General features: G+C 40.9%; 1 pseudogene; it reads left to right on the top strand.

The window, feature by feature from the left end:
- Positions 1-1,238: 1,238 nt before the first annotated feature.
- LOC138849518 (carboxy-terminal domain RNA polymerase II polypeptide A small phosphatase 2 pseudogene) overlaps positions 1,239-25,914 on the top strand; it is a 43,367-nt pseudogene continuing 18,691 nt past the window's right edge.

Below are 25,914 nucleotides of genomic sequence, written 5' to 3'. Positions count from 1 at the left end.
GAAAAGATCAACTGGTTTGTCCAGGCTGGCCAAATTATCATCCTTGCTCCAATCAGAGTGAGTAACATAATATAGTATAAACATCACTCTTACAATAAGGAAAGCTGAAAACATCTAAGATGAGAAAAGCTTATAGTGACATGGTGGGAAGAACAGTGCTGGTTTACCAGGTTACATAATCTCTAAGCAAGTCCGCAGTCTTTACACTTTGGTCTTGTTTGTTTTGTTTCTAAAGATTTATTTATTTAATTGAAAGGCAGAGTCAGAGAGTGAGGGAGAGAGAGAGAGAGAGGAAGAAAGAGATATTCCATCTGCTGCTTCATTCCTCAAACGCCCTCAACAGCAAAGCCTGGAGCCAGGAAGTCCACATAGTGGCAGAGGTTCAAGTATTTGGGCCATCTTCAGCTGCTTTCCCAGGTGCATTAGCACATCTGGACCAGATGTGGAGCAGCCAGGACAAACTGGTTCTCCAACAGAGCATGACAGCATTGCAAGCAGCTGCTTAACCCACTGCACTACAATGCTCGTCTCTTATTTTGTTTTTAATGAGTCTGCACTATTAAGAATTATTGATAGGAGTTGAGGTGTAGAGAATGTGGACTAGTGGTTAAGACACCAGTTAAGATGCCTATATTACACATCAGAGAAGCTGGGTTTGATACCTGGCTCTGTCTCCTGGCTCCAGCTTCCTGATAATCCAGACTCTGAGAGGAAGCAGCGATGGCTCAAGTAACTAGGTCCCTGTCACCCATATGTGAGATCTGCATTGTGTCACTAGTTTCCAGTTTCTGCAGAGACCAGCTCCAGCACTTGTGGGCATTTAGGGAGTGAAATAGCAGATCTCTCTCTCTCTCTCTCTCTCTCTCTCTCTCTCTTTCCTTCCCTCCCTCCCTCCCTCCCTCTAAAATAAGTAAAATTTTTAAAGAAATGTTTTAAAGAATCAGTGAGGATTTTATCTGTCCTTGCAAAATAAATTTAATATTTTAAAAACTCATTTTTTAACTTTTAAATATACACACTCACACACAATTCCCACAGATTAAAGTACTATTATAATTTGAGATCAAATACTTTTTATTTATAAATACAGTACCTTTGTTTGGTTCTTTCTCTAAACATGGTGTATTCTCCCATAACAAAAAATAACCCCAAATTCTGAAGGGGTTTTGTGTTGTAAAGTTATACTACATTTAAGTTTTTCAAGTGAACAGTTTCAAATTATATTTTCAACTGGGAACATGGATGAGTGGTTAAAAACAGGAAGTTTGATGAGTAAACTTGAAACCAGTGAAAATACAGACAATAATGAGGGAAATTCAGAAAAATCTGAAATGGTCCACAGATGTGACAGTTATGGAGTGGCTCCTGAGTTTTCCCACATGAACCTGGTAGTGGAAAGCATGATTGCAATATCCTGCCAAACAAGCAGTAAATCAACAGAAGGCTGTTCTCAGAAGCTGACTGAAAGAGTTTCTCTTAGCATTTTGGAGATTTAATGTCTAAGTTTTGGGACTTTCTTTCAAGATGTCCTGGAATAATAATGTGAGTCCATGATACTGACAGAATTATTGAAAAGCTAATCATGGAAATTTTAAGGAAGAGCACTGGAATTCAGTGAAAAGTTCAACTTTAAAAGACCAAATAAAATACCTTGATGTTTCCCTCAAAAGAAATTTCAGAACATTATACAACGAGGCCTATATCCTATGAGAAACTAGAGTGAAACAAAAGAAAAGCTTGAAAAGTATCATTTGAAACAGTTCACTGTCACAATTTTAAATTTTTAAAAGCAAAAACAACCATTTGGGAGAAAGAAGTTAACCAGACTTTTTTAATCTTAACATTTGAATTAAAAAATTATTACTCATAGTTTAGACATTTCTTCTGTTATTGCTCACTATATTTACAAAGGTGTATTTGATGATAAAATTTTCTCTGGATTATTGGAATGTGTTTAAATTTAAGACACACAACGCTACAAGGGATGACAATAATGGCCTGAGCCATTACAAACCCTGAATACAAGCAACTTACACAGAATTCACCAGAATCACGTTCTCTCAGAGACTGCCTCCTGATTTTCAAAAAGTGCTCAATGGAGCCATCAACATTGTATATTATACTTTAAAATGTGTTTTGAACATGATGCTTTTTAACTAATTTGTGATGAAGTAGAACTTTTTCAACCACCTAGATGGATGCTGTCATAATTAGAAAAGAGGGCCGATCAGGATTCAACTGCTATTGTGTCATCTCAGAGAAAATTTTTAAATTCATACTTAATGTGGCTACTCAACAGCCTTCTTGAGCTCCATCCAAGTTCTCACTTATGATTTAAGGTTGTGAAATAAATGGTTTCTTTCTGGGCACACCCTGTTCTCTTGAGTGTACTCTCTGTCTAAGGCTACCGACAACCCTGGAAGTGGTTGGTATGCACGTCCCCATTCAGCCTTCTTAGCCCACCTCCCTTAAATAAAGCCCTCACATTCCTGTGTATTCTTCTTACTTTCCAAATAAATCCTAAACCTTACCAAAAAATAAACAAATAAATAAATGGCTTCTGGAAGAGTTGGATATAATTATTATTGAACCTACCCAGTCAAGCCTACTTGACCCAATGACATTGAGTGACCTGGCAAACCTAAGCATTTTTGGAGTTGCGGACCCTACTCTTAGAACTCGTTCTGGAAGAATCTCACTCAGATGTTGTATCACAAATCTGTGTTCCATCCACTGACAAACTTTTATTGAGCACCATCAGTACTCAACACTTCAAGTCCCCAAACCCAAAACTCCTCCAAGTACTCAGGCCACTCTAGCTCTGTCTGTATATAGCAACAGGATGGATACCGTCAGCCTGCCTGACACATGCTGGGACTTGGGGTGCTCATGTGATGACTTACAACTTCCAGCACACTGTCATTTCCTCTCTTTACCACATCCCACTCCTTCCAGGATGTTTCCTCTATTTTCAAATATATGGCAGTTTGCCCACAAATCCTTGGAATATTGAGCATTATACTGTTGTTAAGAATTAGAATGGCTGTTTTCAAAACTCCTTCCCTCTGTCAACATGATTCTAATTATTACTTTCCTTAAAACACATACTTCTTTGCATAGTCTACTTTTCTGATCCAATCCCAGTAATTACCTCATACCTCAACTAAATTGCCTTTCTTTCTCAATTTACTATTATTATTATCCCTCTTATTTTCTCTTTCTCCTCTAATCAAAGATTTCAGTTTCAACAGTAGGTCTGTGTATCAAAGCTGTATTTATTTTACCCAAAAGATATTAAGGGCTTAATAGACCAGCTATTTAAAAAAAATCAACATATTAATTACACACAGCCTCTTGGAGAGTGCTGTGGATAAGTGTGAACAACCATTAAAATGGTAAAAGGTGAAGATGAGAGGTGCAAATTCTGTGTGGGGTCAAAGGAGAGAACAGTTCCAAGTGTTGATCAGGGAAAGTGTCACCACAGACACTTGTATTACATGTTTTCCTATTTCATCTTCCTGTAAATGATGAAACACTGGAGGTTTTGAGCAAAAGAGTGTCCTAATCAGAGCATGCCTAAGAATGGTGACCCAGCCAGCAGTGTGTGGGGCAAGTACAAATGTTGGGAGCAGGAGCCAGAGCCAAGTAGAGAGCCACAATAACTGTCCAGACAAGAAGCACTGCAGGCCTGAACTGAGGGGGCAAAAGCAGAAGGAAGGAAGGAAAGGAAAAGAACAAGTGATGAGCACATGCATGTGAGGAACTGTGTGAAGTCCCCCGATACATGCGATTCCATTTAATGGAAAAGAAAGGTGGGTATGTAGATATAACAAGCACTGAGGAAAAGAACGAATTTATTCCTTACTAAGATTACATATAAACCATACAGCTCTAATCAGATCCTCTCAATCATCCATGTAGGGAATGTTGTTTTTGTTTTATACATGAGTATACCAATATTTGTGAGCTTATGTAACTCGCTCAAGGCCAAAAGAGTAGAGAGTAGCAAAACCATATGAACTCAGATTTATCTGACTCCAAATAGCTTTTCCCCCGCACTCCACCCCCGTGCCCTACAAAGTCTATAGAATCTACAAGTTACCCCACAACATATTCTACAACATACAAAGCATGGAGTATGAGAAGAGAGGAAGAATAAAAACTGAGCTGTGAATTTTGAAAGATGACTCATTAATAGTAGTATCATTAACAAAACAAAAAACAGATGAAATTTGGAGTTCGGTGAATGTAAGTTAACGGCCTTCATTTTACATATGCTGGGTTTGAGATCCTGACTGGTTATCTGAGTAAGAAAGTTCTATCAGTAGTTGGAAATTCATAGATTTTGGAATCATCTGGATAAAGATTTTTGAGATGAAGACAAATAGATTAAAGGAATTTGAGTGCAACACCAAGTCAATGAACAAGAAGTTACCCAAGGCAAAGATTTAGAGAAGAGAATGTCCTCACTTGCAGCAGAAAGAAGAAAAATGAGCTAGTGATGGAGATGGAGAAGTTCTCAGAAAGCTAAAAGAACCAGCAGGCTAGGGTCGCAGAAGCCACAGAAAGAGAAAGTTTCAAAAAGTAAAATCTCCTGAAAGAGGACAAAAACTATGAGGACTGAGAAAGACTGTTAGACTTGTAGGATGTGAAATTCCTGGCAACTCCCCATCGAGAAGGAGATTTTGTAGAAGGGTAGACGCCATTTGACAAGGGGTTGAGAAGTGAACATGTGAACAGGAAGTGAAAGCAGAATTTGTATTCTTTTAGAAGTGTGGTGGCAAACGGAAGAGAGATAAGGCAGTAGCCTGCTCCAGTAGCAGGGTCAGAAGAGGGTTATTTTAGGATAAGGAGGGCCCTGACCATATTTGTGGGCAGAGGAGGAGAGATTAAAGATACAAGAAAAATAGGACTGAGAGGATGGAACAATGCTGACAGAAGGTGAGCAGTGACAGAATCAACAGCAGTGCTCTTGACAAGCCAAAGACCAGATTACCTGATTCTGAGGTGGGGAAAAGGACAACCAGGGAACCTCTCCGGAGATACTGAGAGTGTTCACTTAGTCTGGCCTCATTCTCAATAAAACACAAGACAAACAGCTAATATAAGGCAGAGAAAAGTGGATCTCCTCTAAAAGATTCGTATCCACATTCCAAAAGGAAAGAAAATATTTATATAGGTCAAAAAATGGCAATTCAATTTTGAAAAATTTTTGAACTTCAAAGATTTCTTCAGCTATTCTCTTAGTATTTTTTCCTCAGAATCAAAAGTGTTATTCTCTAAAAGTACAAATATACCTCTCGATGGCATGGCTATAATTTGGACAAGGTTGTCAAAAATTAAACAGCTCTCTGGATTCTCATCTGTGGGTGTTTGTTTGTTTGTTTTGGACAGGCAGAGTGGACAGTGAGAGAGAGAGACAGAGAGAAAGGTCTTCCTTTGCCGTTGGTTCACCCTCCAATGGCCTCTGCGGCCGGCGCACCGCGCTGATCCGATGGCAGGAGCCAGGTACTTATCCTGGTCTCCCATGGGGTGCAGGACCCAAGTACTTAGGCCATCCTCCACTGCACTCCCAGGCCACAGCAGAGTTGGCCTGGAAGAGGGGCAACCGGGACAGAATCCGGTGCCCCAACCGGGACTAGAACCTGGTGTGCCGGCGCCGCAAGGTGGAGGATTAGCCTAGTGAGCCGCGGCGCCGGCCTTCATCTGTGTTCTTTTAAGAGCATTCAAAATATTTACTTCAGTAAAGTTTGCCAAAGCAAGTATAGATATCAATGTTTATTACCAAAGCCTGCCAATTATATGGTGATCTACAAATAACAAATGCTATCTTTTAGTAAAACATTATATTTTACATGGAGTAACAGCAAAACTTTTTAACTTTTATTTAATAAATATAAATTTTGAAAGTAAAACTTTTGGATTATAGCAGTTTTTCCCCACATAACCTCCCTCCCACCTGCAACCATCCCATCTCCCATCCCATTCTTCATCAAGATTCATTTTCAATTATCTTTATATACAGAAGATCAATTTAGTATATACTAAGTAAAGATGTCAACAGTTTGCACCCACACAGATACACAAAGTATAAAGTACCGTTTGAGTAGTAGTAATACCGTTAATTCGCATAGTATAACACATTAAGGACAGAGATCCTACATGGGGAACAAGTACACAGTGATTCCTGTTGTTGATTTAACAATTGACATTGTTTCTTATGATGTCAGTAGTCACCCAAGGCTCTTCTCATGAATTGCCAAGGCTGTGGGAGCCTCTTGAGTTCACAAACTCTGATCTTAATTAGACAAGGTCATAGTCAAAGTGGAAGTTCTCTCCTCCCTTCAGAGAAAGGTATCTCCTTCTTTGATGGCCCGTTCTTTCCGCTGGGATCTCACCCACGGAGATTTTTCATTTAGGTTTGTTTTGTTTTGTTTTGTTGTTTGTTTGTTTGTTTGTTTTTGCCACAGTGTCTTGGCTTTCCACACCTGCGAAACTCTCATGGGCTTTTCAGCCAGATCTGAATGCCTTAAGGGCTGATTCTGAGGCCAGAGTGCTGTTTAGGACATCTGCCATCCTATTAGTCTGCTGTGTATTCTGCTTCCCATGTTGGATCATTCTCTCCCTTTTAATTCTATCAGTTATTATTAGCAGACACTAGTCTTAACAGCAGAAATTTTAAAAGAAACTCAGTGCCTGGAGCTGTTTTCACAGTCCTTTCCATTCTCACCTTCTATCACTAAGAACTCAGACGTACTGATCTGGCACTGCTGTTAGATTATTATGTATGTGAAAGATATTACTTAATCTTCATAACAACCTTGCAGTTTATTATTGTTATCATTCCCATTTTGCAAATGGGTAAACTGGGATTAGGTCAAATGACCAGCAGAGTCTCAGAGCTGGTAATGGTGAAAACAGTTTCAGTCCTAGGCTGACTTAAAAATTTATGTATATAGGGGCCGGTGCCATGGCACACTAGGTTAATCCTCTGCCTGCGGTGCCAGCATCCCATATGGGCACCGGTTCTAGTCCCAGTTGCTCCTCTTCCAGTCCAGCTCTCTGCTGTGGCCTGGGAAAGCAGTGGAGGATGGCCCAAGTGCTTGGGCCCATGTACCCGCATGGAAGACCAGGTAGAAGCACCTGGCTCCTGGCTTCGGATCGGTGCAGCTCCAGCAGTTATGGCCACTTAGGGAGTGAACCAATGGAGGGAAGACCTTTGTCTCTCTCTCTCACTTTCTGTAACTCTGCCTGTCAAATAAATAAGTAAAATATTTTTTAAAAATTTATGTATATAAGCTAGACCACTTCACAATTCTGTTGGACATTTGGCTATATACAACCTTTTATTCTCTAATTTCTTTGGTTACCTAAGAGTTCTCCTTTCTGAATTGTTCCTCACCCTAAGAGTATGAAGTCCCTGAAATAAGATACCAAATTTAGTATCCTTGAAACAAAGTCTAGAACATTTTTACATATCTCAAAAATATGGGATGCCAGCATTGCAGTGTTAGTAGGTTAATCCTCCACCTGCAACATCGGCATCCTGTATGGGTGCCAGTTAGATGAGACCTAGCTGCTCCATTTCTGATCCAGCTCTCTGCTAAAGCACCTAGAAAAGCAGGAGAAGATGGTCCAAATGCTTGTACCCCTGCATCCACTTGGGAGACCTGGAATAAGCTCCAGGTTCCTAGCTTTGGCTTGATCCAGCCCCAGCCATTGTGGTCATTTAGAGAGTGAACCACCAGATAGAAGGGGTGTGTGTGTGTGTGTGTGTGTGTGTGTCTCCTTCTATTCTTCCTCTTCCTCTCTGTAACTCTTTCAAATGAATAAAAAAAAATCTTTAAAAAATGTGGAAAGAAATTGAAATAACCATAAAGTTAACTTAAAATGATTAATCCAAGGCAGGCATTCAGCACAGCAGTTAAGATGCCACTCAAGATGCTCATATTTCAAATCAAGTGCCTGGGTTCAAGTTCTGGCTTCACTCCTGATTCTGGCTTCCTGTTAAGGCAAGTATCTGCTTCCCTGACAAATGACCTCCCTTCCAAGTTCTTGAAGATGTGGGTTGTGTTCTCAGCTCCCAGATTTGGCCTGGCCCAAATCTGGCCTCTGAAGGTACTTGGAAAGTGAGCCTGTTGATGGGAGAGATATCTCTCTCTCCTCCTCTGTCTCTCTGTTTCTCTCTCTCTCCCCCCTTCTCCCTCCCTCCACCCACCGGATCACTGTCTCTCTGCTTTTAAAATTAATTAGGGGCCAGCACAATGGCTTAGTGGGTAAAGCCACCACCTGAAGTGCCAGCATCCCATTGGGGAGCTGGTTCACGTCCCAGCTGCTCCACTTCTGATCCAGCTCTCTGCTATGGCCTGGGAAAGCAGTAGAAGATGTCCCAAGCCCTTGGGCCCCTGCACGCACGTGGGAGACCCATAAGAAGCTCCTGGATCCTGGCTTCAGATCAGCACAGCTCCAGCCATTGTGGCCAACTGGGGAGTGAACCAGCGAATGGAAGACCTCTCTCTCTCTCTCTCTCTCTCTCTCTCTGCCTCTCCTTCTCCCTCTAACTCTGCTCTCAAGTAAATAAATAAATCTTTTAAAAAATTAATTAATTAAATGAAGATTTGAGTTAAGGATAGGTTAAAAAATATTAGAGATAATGTTCACTGGTTCATTTCACAGCTGTTCTCCAAGGACTTTGTTTGCTTAATCCAGTCCCTGCCCTCTATGAATTCTCAGCCAAGTGAAGGAGACAGACAGGAGCTATCTAACTATTGATCAATCTGGTAACGCCTGAAAACAGGTAAGGAGGATGACAGCACAATGGCTTGACTCTTTATTCATTATTTATATATATGTATATACATATATATATATTTCAGCCTAACTTCCCAATATGGGCTCATTTCCTTTTTGCATCAACACGAAGCCTCAAATGAAACCACACAGTGTATTTCATTTCAGAATGAAACTCATGACACAGCTAAGCAGTGAGTCATCCTCAGAGACCATGAAATTTCAATCCCAGTGGTTTAAGGACTGTGTCTTTTCCATCAGTAAACTACATTGTATATCTCTTGGGCTGAACTTTTTTTGGTCATTCATTTTATTTTAACTGATAATTGTCATGACAGTCAGTCTGTGTTATAACAAAACCTAAAATTCTCTATAATCATTAAAAACTGAACAAAAGGGAAAGAAAATGAGGAAGCTATTTTCCTTATTGACATAGATAATGGAGAAAATTTAGACATTTGATCACAATTTTTCCACAGTGATAATCCTCACAGACTAAATTGTATTACTATTTTACTTCATTGTGTTCTTTATAAAATGTTTCAGGTTAACAAAAGGCTATATCCTTTCGCGTTGGAGTGTATGTATGTATGAGAGAAAGAGAGAGAGGAAATCTTACAGTGAAAAATGGGGAGAGAAAATAGACCAGGAAATCTTACAGTGAAGACTAGGCCTAGGTCAGTTAACAGATTTCAGAATTTATGAGGATACTACAAACATAGCTTCCTATGCCACACAGGTGATGTCTATTACCTACCCTCCTCTTGAAAAATAAAAAAGGTAGGGCCGGCGCTGTGGCACAGTGGGCTAATGCCCTGGCCTAAAGTGCCAGCATCCCATATGGGCGCTGGTTCGAGGCCCAGCTCCTCCACTTTTGATCCAGTTCTCTGCTATGGCCTGGGAAAGCTGTGGAGGATGGCCCAGGTCCTTGGGCCCCTGCACCCACATGGGAGACCCGGAGGAGGCTCCTGGCTTTTAGATCATCGCAGTTCCAGCCGTTGCGGCCAACTGGGAGGTGAACCACCGGATGGAGGACCTCTCTCTCTCTCTCTCTCTCTCTCTCTCTCTCTGCCTCTCCTCTCTCTGTGTAACTCTGACTTTCAAATAAAAATAAATCAGTTCATTTTTAAAAAAAGGGAAAAAAGCATCAGTGATTTCTCAGGGTTAGAACACAAGTTAGTGTGAACCAATCACTCATCAAGGTCCATGCATTTCATTTGCCCCACCCTAACACACCCAAACAAATCCACCTAACACAAAAGGAGAGACCAAAAGTACACTACAATCATGCAGAAACAAATTCACCTTCACCTCAACTTTAAGCTAATTTAAAAGAAAAAAAAAAAAAAACTTTCTTGTTTTTCCTGGAGCATGCCAAATCTTTTACGTGATCTCCAGCTCCTTACACCTTCCCTTCACTCCTATTGTCACTTCCTCTCATAGTTGTGAACATGCATTCCCACTTAAGACCTGCAGAGGTAAGATTATGTGAAGAATGCATGGTCAAGTGAGTTAGAAACTTAAAAATCTTTGAAGAGGACAACACTCACATACAAATCACAAAATGGCTTCCAATGGCACTGATATGCACAAAGATAAGAAGTTTAGTTCATGTAATACTCACTGGAAAATCCTAATGAATCACAACCATACAAGAAACAAGGAAATTGACAGCCCATACTCAATATCTTTATTCTCTGTAATACAGAAGTGACAATAAACCAGATAAAGGTACTTGGATTTCACAACTTCTGATAGTTTGGTCTGGTCAAAATCAAGGTCCTTCCTAAGTACTTACCAGCTGGAATGATAGGTGAGCTACAGAACTGCTTCCATCGTAAATATCTTCCTCTATCAACCCTACCAGTTTTAGTGCCTACCTAGATCAACTCCTAATCTTTCTTTTCCTCTCATAACCAAGTCACTTGCTCCAGGATTAGGTGTGTCAGCCTACAAAGTGAAAATCTCATTTAATGCAAATTACCCTTGAAAACCCCATAAGTCCCCCATAGAGTTCAATTTTTTTCTGAAAGTGATCTTATCAGTTCCTCTAATATTTCTCTAGGGCTTTTGATTACTTTCTCAATTCCTACATTGAGCATGTCAACAAATCCTTCACCATTCGCTTACCAAGTGCCTTGAAATTCTTTTTCATATCATTCTTTTTGTTCAGGGAAATCCTTAAACTCATGCATATAATCTTTTCTTGGATTTTCACCAAAGACATTGACTGTTTGGGGCTTAATTAAATCTTTTGACTGCTGCAGGGGACAAATAACCACTGCACTTATCATCCTAACCTTACCCAGTATGTCTGCCCACCTCCCTGTCTCTCTAGTCCTGGTCCCTTTCTTTTCTCCTCCTTTCTCTTAATTTCTTTAAAGCTCAATTTATGTAAGTTAAGTATTTGTATAAAGAAATCCTCAGTGTTGAGGCTATGTGCTCAAGGAGCATTTATAAATGCTTCAGCAATGACTATTGTTTCATAATAACTGTTTTTTAAGTACTCTCATTTATTCATTCATTCTCTCATCCATTGCATAAAAACTGTTTACACCAGCTACATACTAGACTCTATTTCAAGCACTGGGACACATCAGTGTTCACAAAAGGCAATACTTCTGCTCTCAGGAAAACTCACTCCACAGTGGGACAGACGGTAAAAAGACATAAAAGGGGACTCCAAAAAGTTTGTGCAAAATTTGCATTTTCTTTTAATTCCTTTTTCTCATGAACTTTCGGAATTCCCTGGTATACTAAGTAGACTATCAGATAGGAGGGAGTGTTAAACGGGGCAGAGGAGGCAGTCTGATCAAGCAAAGCCTCTGAAAGAGGGGTCAGGGAAAGACCTAAGTTAAGCCAGAGGATGAGCCATGTGAATATCTAGGGCAAAAGAGAGGAAGCACCCATTGCAGAAGCCCGAACAAGAGAGTGGAGCCGAGTGCTCCAGAAAGAGCAAGGAAACTTTCAGTAGAGTTGAAGCTGAGAGCTCAGAAGGCAAAATGTTATGAGTGTGAGAGCTGGCCAGAATCCACAGGGATTGGAATTTTTAAGCGTGATCTCATTGAAATGTCTTTAGAGTTTCCCCTTCCGTTATGTCAAGAGGAGTTGAGAGAGTGGGATGTGGTGAGTGGAAGACACAAATCTGGGAAGGCTCGCCTTTGGCATTGCCCAGTGTCTCAAATTAGTGTTTTCCCAAGATTTAACTTTTGTGTCAGGGAAAACAATTTTAAAGAGTTCTCATTAAGTGATTTTTGTTCACAAACTACAACTTAGACTTCCACTCTCAGGTCTGACCCCTTCTCATAAAATTAGCTCTGAGGCTGTCCCTGAGATCAGGCTCCCTCACACAGCAGCTCCTTCAGTGCCCAGAGGTCACTTGGACCCATGTGGCAGCCCTGAGCATTGCCCTTCTGCCAGCACACGACCCCACTTGCTGTCTTGTTCATGGCAGAGCTTCCAGCACCAGAGGGGAAGCAAGCTACCTTCTCTTGAGGAACAATTTTAATAGCTTGTCTTCATTTTTGGTTAAACACTGGTCTCAATAGACTTTTTAGTGACACAAGAAGTTGGAATGTAATTAACTGACTTTTGAAACTAAGAATTTTTTTAACTTTACCTTTCATTTATTTAGAAATAAATAATGGGTTTTTTAAATAAAAATAGCACCCAATGCAAAATATAAACTATAGAGCAAATTATCATCACTAAAAACCCCCATTGCTCATATGCATGTGTTAGAGTACATCTGTATGTATGTACAAACTTACATAAATTATTATCAGTTACATCTGACATGTTGTGTTTAAACTTTCAGGCAGCCCTGTCACCCATTCCTCTTCATGTCACCTCTCCCTGTTCTGAATGCCACCCAATTGCCTTAGTGTATATATTGCCTAGAATGACTGCACTAAGGAAAGTTGAGTTGATTCTTTAGGCAGTGGGTTTCAGTGAGGAAGAAAATTTCTCAGTATGCATTCAATCAAACATAGGTTGTGCATCAACTATGCATTCACACCATGCCTGGGTCCTTGTAGACCACTGTAAGTGCTTCATGGAAAACAACTGGTGGGGAGCCAAGTCTGGGGACAAAAAAGCAGAACAGCATGTTGTCATAGTCTGAGAAAATGAGGAAGCTAAGAAGAGCCAAAGCACATGTTGGAAATAGAATTAACTGGACTCTCCTAAGTTTTCTGCCCTTGCCAAATCTCAATTAATTCCCTCCAGAATTTTCCCTATGAAAGTTTACACACTTTATAACTCTGTAAGTGATCCAAGTTCAGAGACAACTTTACTGAATATCCTGTTTTACTTGCCAATAAATAGGATAGATTGCCAAGGAGTTTACGCAAGGATTTGAATACCTGGCTGCATGGCAATAAAGAAGAGGAAACTCTTCAGAAAAGGTATGAAAAAATAAAGATCTATTTGATACAGACCAGGAGGGTAAAATAAAAGCTCTAAAGACCTTATTAAATAGACATCATTCATCAGTTTCATTGAAGTACCACCTGTATGATACTTTCTAGTACTTTAGTGGAAAAGACAAGGCTGAACTTCGGGTACAATCTGATTCTGGCAGCCATGATGTTTGGCCAGGCTACAAAGTTGCCTTTCTCCTAGGATCTTCACAAAGAGAAAAGCAAACTGTCTCAGCAAATAGTCCATGCCAAGGGAAAGTACTCTTGAAGTGTTATTTGGTTTACTTTTCAGAAAAAAAAAAAAATGAATAGAACAGGATTAGGTTAGGGACACGATGTCTCCCAACTTATTATCTGATAGACGAAATCTGTGAAATATGAATCCATCATAGAGGGATAATCTGCTTCCAAGTCAAAAGCCAAGAGACATTTTACTCTTTAACATAATTGGGGTAGAATGACATTGTGGTGCAGCAGGTTAACTCAATGCCTATAACACCAGAAACCCATGTGAGCACAGCTTGGGGTCCCAGATGCTCCACTTCCAATTCAGCTCCCTGCTAACGGGCCTGGGAAAGCAGAAGAATGTGGCCCAAGTATTTGGGTCCCTGCCACTCATGTGGAAGACCCAGATGAAGCTCCTGGCTTCAGCCTGGCACAGCCATGGCCATTTGCAGAGTGAACCCACAAACAGAAGACATCTCTCTCTTTCTCTCTCTCTCTATGTATAAATATATGTATGTGTGTGTGTATATATATATATATATATATATATATATATATATATGACTCTGCCTTTAAATAAAAATAAAAGCCTTTTTTAAAAGAATGATTGAGGGGCAGGCATTTGACACAGTGGATAAGTCAGCACTTGGGATGCCCACATCTCATAACAGAGTTCAAGGCCTGGCTCCATCCTGATTCCTGCTAATGTGCACCCTGGAAAACAGCATGTGATGGCTCAAGTACCTAAGTCACTGCCATCCACATAAGAGACCTGGTTTGAGTTTCAGACTCCTGGCTTTGGCATGGCCCAAACCTCTCTGCCTTTCAAATAAAAAATAATTTTTTTTTAAATTTCTAAAAGTAAAATAAAGTGGTTGAGTATAGAGAAGATGTTTGGTGCAGTGGTTAAGACACCAGTTGGGATGCCCATATCTTATGTCAGAATGCCTGGGTTCAACCCTGCTCCCTCCCAACTCCAGTTTCCTGCTCATGGGCACACCAGGAAGTAACAGGTGATGGCTTCAAATATTTTGGTGTCTGCCACCCACATAGGAGACCTGGATTAAGATCCTAACTCCTGGTTTCAGGCCAGGCCCAGCCACAGCTATTGTGGGTATTTGGTGAGTGAACCAGCAGATGAGAGATAATTCCTCTCTATTTCTTTCAAATAAATATAAATAGACAAGATAGAGAGATAAACAGATAAATTTTTTCTTCTAAGTCAGGCAGTTAGTTTACAAAGATCCTAAGTCAGGCTTTTCTGGCTGGAGCCATGGAAGGAGCAGAAGAAAAGAAAAAGGAATATTCCTACTGTGCCAGAAATCCTTAAGAAAAAATGGAGGAATTTTACAGAGCTGAACATCAAGTGCCTGAGAAAGTAGTTTACCCACAGATTGGTTCAAAATTCAAGGAGGAAGCTTAACTATAAAAAGGTAGGGACTACCACAGGAATACAGACAGAGTCACAGAGCTGGAGTTTGAATGGCAAGGATAGCAAGAAAAGCTGGCAATTTCTATACACTTGCAAAAGGCAAATTGGCATTTGTCATCAGGATCATATGTAGCAATGGTGTGAGCCCCAAAGTGTTGTAGTTTCTTCACCTTTACCAAATCATCACTGGCATCTTTTTAAGCTCAGCAAAACATCAATTGATATGCTGAGGATTGTGGAACCATATATTGTTTGGCAGTAAGTACCAAAATCTGAAATCAGTAAATGAACTAATCTATAAGCACCTTGACAGAGAACATTCTGATTGCCCATTCTCTTGGTAAATATGGTATCCTTTTTTTTTTCTTTTTAACTTTTATTTAGTAAATACAAATTTCCAAAGTACAGCTTATGGATTACAATGGCTTTTCCCCCCATAACTTCCCTCCCACCTGCAACCCTCCCCTTTCCCGCTCCCTCTCCCCTTCCATTCACATCAAGATTCATTTTCAATTCTCTTTATATACAGAAGATCACTTTAGCATATATTAAGTAAAGATTTCAACAGTTTGCACCCACACAGAAACACAAAGTGAAAAATACTGTTTGAGTACTAGTTATAGCATTAATTCACATTGTACAACACATTAAGGACAGAGATCCTACATGAGGAGTAAGTGCACAGTGACTCCTGTTGTTGAATTAACAAACTGACACTCTTGTTTATGGCCTCAGTAATCCCCCTAGGCTCTTGTCATAAGTTGCCAAGACTATGGAAGCCTTTTGAGTTCGCCGACTCCAATCTTATTTAGACAAGGTCGTAGTCAAAGTGTCCCTTCAGAGAATATGGTATCCTTTGTATGGCAGATCTAATTTATGAGCTCAAGACTGTTGGAAAAGAATTCAATGAAGCTAATAAATTCCTGTGGCCCTTCAAATGATCTTCTCCATGAGATAGGATGAAGAAAAAGACCACCCATTTTGCAAAGGGTAAAGATGCTGGCAACAAGAAAGGCCAGATCAACAGTCTTATTACAAGGAAGAATTGGGTGTCTGTCAGGGTATTTTTGCAATCTGGTCAGATAATAAACAGTGACTACTCTCAAATTGAAAGCACACACTCATACACAAAGATCCTAAGCCAACTTCAAGTCAAAGTGAGGGCAGTGGTTACTGTGTATACATTTATGTATCCAACCAAACTTCTTGATCCTTGAACATAGTGGCTGTGAATAAATGGGGAAATGGTGGCAAAAGACTGAGAAAAATGGGCTCTCAACTGCCTATGTGTAACATCATTGTTATCTATCCAAAGAACCATGCTGAAGCATAGAGGCACAAAACAAGCATGTTACCATATCCCTTCATTCTGGTGCTCAGGAATTTTAACAAGACACAGGGAGAACAACTTGTCTCTGCACAATGATGTGTGGGACCTGTTATGATGACTCTAAAAGCCACCATGTGACTCAAACAGTATGTATTGAATGGTGGGGACAGGAAATCCACTTCCAATCTCACTTTCTTGAATCCCATGGCTGGGTGGGTGAAGGACAAGCTCACCACAGCTTTCCAGCGATGCTGACGTGCAGCCTCTCCAGCAGGGCAGTCTTGGGGTAATCAGACTTCTCCCATGATAGGCCAGCACTCCAAAAGCAAGTGCTCCAGTAATTAAGGCAGCACTTCTTGGCCTTTTGTGACCCAGTTTCAGAGGACCTTAGCATCATTTCCACGCTAATTGGTTGAAGCAGTCACAAGTCCACCCAGATTAATGTGGAAAAAACACAGACCCCATCTCCTAATGGGAGGAATGACAAATAATAAAAAATAAGCAGACAAATTAAAAATATATGAGACAACTAAAAGAGCCAAAAATTGTGAAATTTAAAAATTAATAAAATTTACCAACTTGTAAGATGGATTAAAAAATAAAAGAAAAACAAATATCAGAAATTTTTTAAGGAAACATACATTTGAAAACTTAGATAATAAATATTTTCAGAAAAATGACTAATGGGGCCAGCATTGTTGCATTGTGAGTTAAGCCATGGTCTGTGATGCCAGCACCTCATATAGGCTACAGTTTGAGTCCTGGCTGCTCCACTTCTGATCCAGCTCCCTGCTAATGCTTCTAGGAAGGCAGTGGAGGATGGCCCAAATGCTTGGGCTTCTGCACCCAGGTGGGAGTCCCTGATGAAGCTCCAGGCTCCTGGCTTTGGCCTGGTCCAGCCCTGACTATTTCAGCCATTTAGGGAATGATAACAAATAGAGGATCTCTTTCTTTCTCCCTCTCTCTCTCTCTCTCTCTCTCGCTAAGAAATAAACCTTTAAAAATAAAAAAAAAGAAAAGAAAAATATGACTGACATAAAAATTGGTTTAAGCAGAAGAAAAGTTTAATAGTTTTACAACTGTTAAAGATATTAGGTCAGGAGTTTAGTCACATGTGTGCATCTATGACACTTTTCCCTCTTATAGTAAAAGAATATTTGGCTATTGAAGGCATATAAATTTTTAATATAATTTAATTGGGCCAGTGCTGTAGTATAGTAGGTTAATCCTCTGCCAGTGGTACCAGCATCCCGTATAGGCACTGGTTCATGTCCCAGCTGCTCCTCTTCTGATCCAGCTTCACGCCATGGCCTGGGAAAGCAGTGGAAGATGGCCCAAGTGCTGGGGCCCCAGTACCCATGTGGGAGACCCAGAGGAAGCTCCTGGCTCCTGGCTTTGGATTGGCCCAGCTCCAGCCATTGTGGTCATTTGAGAAGTAAACCAATAGATGGAAGACCTCTCTCTCTCGGTAATTCCGCCTCTCAAATAAACAAATAAATATTTAAAATATTTATATAATTTAATTACAATTTAACACAAATTACTTAAATATACATAAAACAAAAAAAATCCTCAGCTCTGTTTCTGAGGTTTATATAACCTTTATTTCGAAAACCAACAAAAAATAGGCATTTGGTCTGCTATTTAAGTTGCTAGTTAAGACATCCACATCAGAGTACCTGGGTTCAATAATCAGCTCTGGCTCCTGACTCTATCTTCCTGCTAATGCAGACCCTTGGAAGCAGCAGTAATGGCTGAAGTGACTGGGGTTCTACTACTCACACAGGAGACCTGGAATGAGCTACAAGCTTCAGCTTCCACCAGGGGCCATTGCAAGCATCTGAGGAATGAATCAACAAATGGGAGCTCTCTGTATCTCTTTTCCTGTGTCTCTTCACCTCTCAAGTAAATAAATTTTAAACTAGGAAAAATAGGATAAAAGAGGAAAATTAAAGGATAGTTTCAATCAAGAACTCAGATGCTAAAAACCAAATAAAATATAAGCTAACCAAATCACCCCAAAGGATTCTCTGACATGTTTCATTGTTCGACCTGGCTGATTGGTGCTTTGGGCCTTTTAAAGTCTTTAAACTGATCAAATACATTTTGCACACTCTTCTGATTATAGAAATAGTTTACAATAAACCAACAACTACTCCTTCTTGACAAACCAATCTGTTGTTCATCAGAACCTCTCAGAATCCTGCACTTAGTGCTACACAAAGTGTAATACAACAATAAGCAGAAGAAGCACATGAGAATCTGTTAAAAATGAATAATCTGAGCCCTACTGCATGGACATGAACACAGGACGCAGAAGAGGTATTTTAACAAGTCCTTCAAAGTTCATTCAAGTTTCAGAAGCATTGCTCTGGGTTATGGAGAAAAGCAACAGAGGGCTTATAAGCAAGAGGCTGAGACTTGAGCCCAAGGTAACTTAAGCCAAAGGAAATTTGGTGTCCAAAATTACAATCACTGCCTTACCTGAGCTCATATTGCTCCATGTTAGGTTTTCTTTCTTTGAGGCCAGCCTCACCTGGACCAGCCTTATTTCACAAAGGATAATTTTTCAATGACTCACACCTGAACATCTGTGTCAATTATAGGGCCAGCGTTTTTAATCATATTAAAAAGACTGCACTGGTTACTATGTATCCTGCCCAGATAATAATCTTGCTGTTCTAGCTCTAAGTGAAACAGAAATATGTTCATTCTGAGTATCCTGGAAGGAGGACTCTTCCTCATTCAAAGACTAATGACCTACTTGTGGGAATATCCAAAGGTCCTCCTCCTTCCTGCCACTTCTTTTTCTATCACATATACTTTCACATAATTTGAAGAGATATAGTTACTATAAAATATTTTAAAATGGCACCCCCTGCAGAAGCCCCACCTTTCCTTTTCTTCAGAGGATTCTTTTGGAATGTTTCAGTTTCTCTCTAAATAACTGTATATTTCTTGATTTTTCAGTTTTATTCATTATCAATTTTATTTTCCACCAGGGAGGATGAAGTTTCAGCTTTCTTTAAACCACCCCTCCCCCCATCACAAACACACTCTTTCCTTAAATACCATCATCATCTCATTCACCAATGGAGCTGTAACGAAATTTTGGTTAGATCAACATTCACTCTTTACACCTGGTAAGCAGGTGAACGTCATTCGCAGTTGAGACATGTAGGCTACCACAGCTGCTTTCATCTCCTGCACAAGCTTTTGTGACTGGGGGTGAAAGGCGATAAGAGACAAGTGAAAAGTTTAAAGTTGCTTTCTCTTTTCTGATTTTGTCTGTATGTTTGATTTGCTATTTACTTATCAGTAATCTGATCCCAAACTCTCTGCCTGTTGTCTAAAACTTCCATCATGGTGGTGGGAGTGCAGGTATTGGGAGAAAACAGTTATAACGCAAAAGTTGTACTTATGACATTTATATTTATTAAATAAAAGCTTTCTAGAAAAAAGAAAGAAAAAATAAAACTCCCATCAAATAGTCTCCTAATTTCATCATCTTAAGGAAATCTCTTCTGGAGCTTTCTCATTTACTTAATTCTGGACATTGCTCTGTGCAACCAACGGATGACCATTGTTCTAGGATCTTTATTCATTTTGAAGATTCTTTTCCACTTTCTGTATTCAGACCCCTGTTTCTTTTTTTTTAACTTTTATTTAATGAATATAAATTTCCAAAGTACAGAATATTGATTACAATGGCTTCCCCCCCATAACGTCCCTCCCACCCGCAACCCTCCCCTTTCCCATTCCCTCTCCCCTTCCATTCACATGAGGATTCATTTTCAATTCTCTTTATATACAGAAGATCAGTTTAGCATACATTAAGTAAAGATTTCAACAGTTTGTTCCCACACAGAAACATAAAGTGAAAAATAATAGATGATTTTTTAAATGATAATGAAATCAGATCAGACCTATTGTCATGTTTAATCCCAGCGAGAGTCAAGTTGGGAATTGCTAATTTCTTCTTTTTTTTTCTTTTTTTTCTTTTTTTTTTTTTTTTTTTGACAGGCAGAGTGGACAGTGAGAGAGAGAGACAGAGAGAAAGGTCTTCCTTTTGCCGTTGGTTCACCCTCCAATGGCCGCCGCGGCCGGCGCGGTGCGGCCAGAGCACCGCGCTGATCCGATGGCAGGAGCCAGGAGCCAGGTGCTTTTCCTGGTCTCCCATGGGGTGCAGGGCCCAAGCACCTGGGCCATCCTCCACTGCACTCCCTGGCCACAGCAGAGGGCTGGCCTGGAAGAGGGGCAACCGGGACAGAATACGGCGCCCTGACCGGGACTAGAACCCGGTGTGCCGGCGCCGCAAGGTGCAGGATTAGCCTAGTGAGCCGCGGCGCCAGCCCTTTTTTTTTTTGTTAACAGAAGATCAGTTTAGTATACATTAAGTAAAGATTTCAACAGTTTGCACCCACATAGAAACACAAAGTGAAATATATTGTTTGAGTACTCGTTATAGCATTAAGCCTCAATATACAGCACATTAAGGACAGAGATCCTACATGAGGAGTAAATGCACAGTGACTCCTGTTGTTGACTTTACAAATTGACACTCCTGTTTATGGCATCAGTAATCTCCCTATGCACCAGTCATGAGTTTCCAAGGCTATGGAAGCCCTCTGAGTTCTCCGACTCTTATCTTGTTTAGACAAGGTCATAGTCAAAGTGGAGGTTCTCTCCTCCCTTCAGAGAAAGGAACCTCCTTCTTTGAAGACCTGTTCTTTCCACTGGGATCTCACTCACAGAGATCTTTCATTTAGGTTTTTTTTTTTTTTTTTTTCAAGAGTGTCTTGGCTTTCCATGCCTGAAATACTCTCATGGGCTTTTCAGCCAGATCCGAATGCCTTTAGGGCTGACTCTGAGGCCAGAGTGCTGTTTAGGACATCTGCCATTCTATGAGTCTGCTGAGTATCTTGCTTCCCATGTTGGATCACTCTCCCCTTTATTTATTCTATCGGTTAGTATTAGCAGGTACTAGACTTGTTTATGTGCTCCCTTTGACTCTTAGTCCTTTCATTATGATCAGTTGTGAACTGAAATTGATCACTTGGACTAGTGAGATGGCATTGGTACATGCCACCTTGATGGGATTAAATTGGAGTCCCCTGGTATGTTTCTAACTCTACCATTTGGAAGACCCCTGTTTCTTATGTCCCAAATCTTTCTCTTTTTTAGTTTACTCTTTCATTTTGATGTCTTATATCCAGTAGTAAATCACATAGGAAATAAAATTTGTCAAAACCTGTGAATCAATTTTTAATTTTATCTTCATATTTGCTTATGAATTGGGCTGAGTGTAGAATCCTGGTTAGGAATCAATTTTCTTCACAAAATTTTGAAGTATAATTTTGTCATATTCTTGCCTCTGTTATTGCTATTGAAAAACACATACATGATCTGATTTTTTACTGTTCATATGTAGCCATAGGGGCAGCTCTGTAGACTCCAAGAGATCAAGTTATAATGGACTCCAAATGGATCCAACATCATGTTTCCTAAGGTAAAGAACTGCTTTTTTGGTTTTGGGTTTTAACATCTTAATGATGAAATAGTATACAACTTCATTAATAGAAAATAACTGCTACACTCTAAGAGTCTTTCATGCTGAAAAAAATCTTCAAAAGAAAAACCTGAACTTCCTGGAAGCACATCATGAATGAATTCTTCTATTAATATTTACATGATTCAGGCCCGTCGCCATGGAGCACTTGGTTAATACTCCACCTGCAGCGCCAGCATCCCATTTGGGTGCTGGCTCTAGTCCTGGTTGTTTCTTCTTCCAGTCCAGCTCTCTGCTGTGGCCTAGGAAGACAGTACAAGACAGCCCAAGTCCTTGGGCTCCTGCACCCACATGGGACACCCAGAAGAAGCTCCTGGCTTCAGCCTGGCCCAGTTCCAGCATTTGCAGCCATTTGGGGAGTGAACCAGCAAATGGAAGTTCTCTCTCTCTGTCTTCCCCTCTCTTTCTGTAACTCCAATGTTTAAATAAGTAAACCTTAAATAAAAAAATAATAAGAATTAAGCCTTAGAAGCCTAGCCAGAGAGATCCAAGACAGTAGGTTGAAAGGAACAAAATTGCAGCAGAACATCTTAGCCACCTCCCTCATTGCTCCTCTGGATTCGAATAGCCCAGGTTCTTACACCTGCAGAGTACCTTTAGAGATTTCCAGAATAAATCCTCACTGTGCTCTGCATGACAGGGCCATGCTCTGTAGTAAATTACGTGTTACTTGCTTCAATACATGGATTCATTGTCCCAGAAGTGCCTTTTTTAGGTGGTGGGGGCAGGGGGGTGGCTTTGCATTTGGTCTGTGATACTTCTAAGCACACAGTCTCACATAAAATCTATTGAAGTTAGTCAGTGTTGGAAATGCCCTTTCTATCTCAGAGAATAAAACCTGGATGCCAGAAAGACTTGTTTTTTAGCAGTGGTTGACTTCTCTGGCACTGTGGATGTTTTGGAATAAGGAGAAACCATTGCTGTCTGCTTCCTGATGCTTTTGTTATTACTGAAATGTCCTCACTTGTGAGCTGGTGACGTCACCGTGCATTGTTCACAATGCATTCATCAACAAGTACTGCGGAGAGGACAGAAGGTTAAGAGAATGACAGAGAAGAGGCTGGAATCTCCTCCTGTGCGTGAGTCAGCGAGGAAACTGCCACGTCTTCAATGTGCACTGAGGAAATGCATACCAGAGCATCAGAAGTATACAGAGCGCAGGAAGCACCGGGGAGGGTCCCAGCTGTCCTGCTCTGAGCAACTCTGAATCAAAATCAGAGCAGTTGTTCCAAGAGATGGGCCAGGCCATGCAGCAGATTACGGATGGGGAGTCTTTGAGATGAGGTCATTCAAGAAATAGTGCAATATTCTACAATGTCTCTGGGAAGCAGAATGGAGACAAAATGTGACAGAAGCCTTTTTTTTTAATTTATTTATTTGTTTGAAAGTCAAAGTTACAGAGAGAGAGACAGTCAGATAGACAGAGATAGAAAGATCTATCTGCTAGTTCACTCCCCAAATGGCTATTATGGCCAGGGCTGAGCCAGGCCACAGCCAGTAGCCAGGAGCTTCTTCCAGGTTCCTCATATGGATCCAGGGGCCCAAGCACTTGGGCCACCCGTCACTGTTTTTCCCAGGCACATTAGCAGAGAACTGGATTGGAAATGAAGCAGCCAGGACATGAATGGGTGCTCAAATAGGATGCCGGTGTTGCAGATGGCAGCTTCACCCATATGCCACAATGCCAGCCTAGAAGTCCTTTCTTAATCTCTTTGGAAATACAGGCTTGCCTCTTGGCCAGAGTCCTAGTAAGGTGGCTCAGTGAATTCTTATTGTTTTTAAAGATTTATTTATTTATTTGAAAGGCAGAGTTACAGAGGCAGAGGCAGAGAAAGAGAGAGGTCTTCCATCTGCTGGTTCACTCCCTAAATGGTTGCAATGGCCAGAACTGGGCCCATCTGAAGCCAGGAGCCAAGAGCTTCTTCCAGGTCTCCCACATGGGTGCAGGGGCCCAAGCACTTGAGCCATCTTGTACTGCTTTCCCAAGCCATAGCAGAGAGCTTGATCAGAAGTGGAGCAGACAGGACTCAAACTGGCCCTCATATGGGATACCGGCACTGCAGGCAACAGCTTTACACACTATGCCACAGTCCCAGTCCCTCAGTTAATTCTTGAAAGGTAACCATGAAAATCTAATGTAGGGATTTGCAGACTGAATGACTGGCTTAGTATAACACTTCTGACATGAACCAGCTGTGGGATTTGGGGTAGTTAGCTAGTCTCTCTGAACTTAAACTTCCTCATCCGGGAAATGATAAGTGACAACTAACTTACAGAGAGACTATTAAGAATTAAATGAAGAAATGTTTATAAAGTATCATATATAGAATGTACTCAGTGTCTGGCACATAGTGGATGATAGAATGATATTACTAATTGTGTACACCCACATGAATTATATGTGTGTTAAAGTATCTGTGTGTGTGCGCGTTTGAGATGCCTTATATATATCAAGACAAAGAAAGAAGTATTCTGATTTGGTTTTGGAGTTATTAAAGCTGATTAATAAGGGCCAGAATAGTGGCACAGTGGGCTGCATCTGCATTTGAAATGGCAGCATCCCATATCAGAGCACCAGTTCAAGTCCTGGCTGCTCTACTTCTGATTCAACTCCCTGCTAATGCACCTGGGAGGATAGAGAAGGATGACTCAAGTACTTAGGCTCCTACCACCCATGGGAGACCCAGATGGAGTTCCTGCCTTCAGCCTGGTCCAGCCCTGGCTGTTGCAACTATTTGGGGAGTGAACAAGCAGAAGAAAGATGGATCTCTTTCTCTATTTCTTTCTCTCTCTCTCTCTTTCTCTCTCTCTCCCTCCCTCCCTCCCTCCCTCCCCCTCTGTCTCAGTGTGTTTTGTCACTCTTCCTTTCAAATAAAAAAATAATTTTAAAAAATAATGATAGCATTACAAATGTTTTATGTGTCAGAACTCAATGATGAGTCCAAACAATGGTGTACATTAAGAAAGTTATCCTGTGTTCTCAGTTAATGGCTTTTCAAACTTCTTGAGAGCCAATTAACAAAATACTGTGTATGTTTCTATATTTTGAAGAAAATTACATCAAAATTAAACAAGCGAGCCGGCGCCGTGGCTCAATAGGCTAATCCTCCACCTTGCGGCGCCGGCACACCGGGTTCTAGTCCCGGTTGGGGCGCCGGATTCTGTCCCGGTTGCCCCTCTTCCAGGCCAGCTCTCTGCTATGGCCAGGGAGTGCAGTGGAGGATGGCCCAGGTGCTTGGGCCCTGCACCCCATGGGAGACCAGGAAAAGCACCTGGATCCTGGCTCCTGCCAGGATCAGCGCGGTGCGCCGGCTGCAGCGGCGGCCATTGGAGGGTGAACCAGCGGCAAAGGAAGACCTTTCTCTCTCTGTCTCTCTCTCACTGTCCACTCTGCCTGTCAAAAAAAAAAAAAAAAAAAAAAAAAAAAAAAAAATTAAACAAGCAAAAAAGTCTTTATTCGAGGCTATTGCAATAGAGGAGGGTCAAGTATACTGCAACAGGGAGAAATTGACTTAACTTCTTAACAGAAACAGTGGGAGAGCTTTTGAGCACTGGAGTGAGCTCATGGAAAAGTACTGGGGGACACTAGTGGTCAATGTGATGAGGCCATCTGTGGTTGCTGGTTGGCACTTACTGAAGTTAGGCCCCTACCTTCCCACAGAGCTGAGACAAGGGCTCTTTCTTGACGTCTAAATTTCAACCAGTTGACTCCCAAGTCCTTGAGAAAAACATCCATGGGCTGTAAAACTGTCAAGACCTCATCTCAAAGGGGCAGAGGAAGAATTTACAATGACAAGCTTTCTAAAGTAAATGCTCTAAGAAAAGCAGATTGGGAGCATAAAGTCAGGGAAAATCCTGCTAAAATTTAGTCAAACTAAGGAGAACTCTACCTTAGTCTACACTCAGTTTGGCAGGGTCCGTTTTAATGCGGCACTGAAGTAGGTAGCCAGTTTTCACTGGTAACACAGCACCACCTGTCCTAAACATAAAATGCTGCTGTTATTTGGGGGCAGCAATGAAGGCCCTGCCTGCATCTCTATTAAATCTGCCATCCACTGCCTCTATGTTCTACTTTCCCAGAAACCAGGAGGAAAAGGAACAAGCTAGACAGCAGGAGCAATGTAAAGATAGGTGGCAGGCCAATCAA

This window comes from Oryctolagus cuniculus, chromosome 4 (genome assembly GCF_051225735.1).
Source record: "Oryctolagus cuniculus isolate XC-2025 breed Fujian yellow rabbit chromosome 4, ASM5122573v1, whole genome shotgun sequence".
NCBI lineage: Eukaryota > Metazoa > Chordata > Mammalia > Lagomorpha > Leporidae > Oryctolagus > Oryctolagus cuniculus.
Note: the sequence above shows the minus strand (reverse complement) of the source record. Positions and strands in the feature narration are given on the sequence as shown.